Consider the following 1,329-nt stretch of genomic DNA (forward strand, 5'->3'; position numbering starts at 1 on the left):
GTGGTCTTCCATTTATATGTCTGTAAAAGCTAACACACGCCTCTGCTGCAGTAGACAGAACAGAGCTGAGTAGCCCCTTCCACACAACTGTCTTTGGTGGAGAATGCTGGTGTGGCCAAAGTGTTCCCTTTCTTCTGTTGTGCATTGTCCTGCTCTGTGGTAAGGGGTGAGGACCTCAATGGGGAATAGAGAAATCCTATTTTGTTCAGACAATGCGGCTCTCTTTGGGCTTTGTCTGGCAAATCCAAGCTGTGTCTGTGGGTCTGTATGCTGTGTGCGTCTTCAGCAGGAACCCCTGTCAAGTGCTTCAGTTTTAAGCTCCCAGTCTCCCTGGTAACCATGGCAAATGGAACCATCCACTTGACACTGTTCTCTCTCTCACACCACTGATGCTCTTAAACCTTTTGTGTCAATTCAAGTGAAGAGAAATACAAGGCAGTAGCAGTGAGTACATCCTAAGAAAATTCTAAGCAGTCAACATCCAGCACACAGAGTTCTGAAAGCTCCACAATCTGTAAACATTTGCTGGGGATGCTGTGGCAACAGCACTTTGTGTAAGTCATTTAGAGATGCCACCTGCATGTATACATTCAGCCAGGACACAGTGGCCAGGGGACTTAAACACCACTCAGGGGCCTTCATACTCACTCATTCCACAGTAAGAATGTTATCTCCTGAACAAGTCTCAAAGTTGCACATCGGTGCAACTGTGAAACACATATTTCCTCAAGTTTGGCTGCAGTAAATAAATATAAAATCCCAATAATCTGTAAAAGAGCTTTTACAACATTCTGTGCTGTCATGTATTGATCAAAGCAATCCTATGCCAAATAAACTATTTCCCTGTGAAGTCTGTAGACCTCACATGCCTCCATTAGTCAATCCAGAAGAGGCTGCAGAAGAGGATGTCACTGCATAGAGTGTTCATCCCATAAGTATGACTTTTGCTTGTTTAATATGATTTTCTAGACCGCTTCTCTGCCTAGATCTGTATAGGCAGCGGTGAGGCTCTGGATCACATGAAACACCGAGGCTTGCCCGGCCATGGTGGCTCACGCCTGTAATCCCAGCACTTTGGGAGTTCTAGGAGGGCAGATCACCTGAGGTCAGGAGTTCGAGATCAGCCTGGCCAACATAGTGAAACCCTGTCTCTACTAAAAATACAGAAAATTAGGTGGACCTAGTAGTGGGTGCCTGTAATCCCAGCTACTTGGGAGGCTGAGGCAGATAATCATTTGAGCCTGAGAAGCGGGGTTGAAGTGAGCTGAGATCACACCATTGCACTCCAGTCTGGGCAGCAAGAGTGAAACCCTGGCTCAAAAAAAAAAA

This window comes from Cebus imitator, unplaced genomic scaffold (genome assembly GCF_001604975.1).
Source record: "Cebus imitator isolate Cc_AM_T3 unplaced genomic scaffold, Cebus_imitator-1.0 Scaffold1061, whole genome shotgun sequence".
Taxonomy (NCBI): domain Eukaryota; kingdom Metazoa; phylum Chordata; class Mammalia; order Primates; family Cebidae; genus Cebus; species Cebus imitator.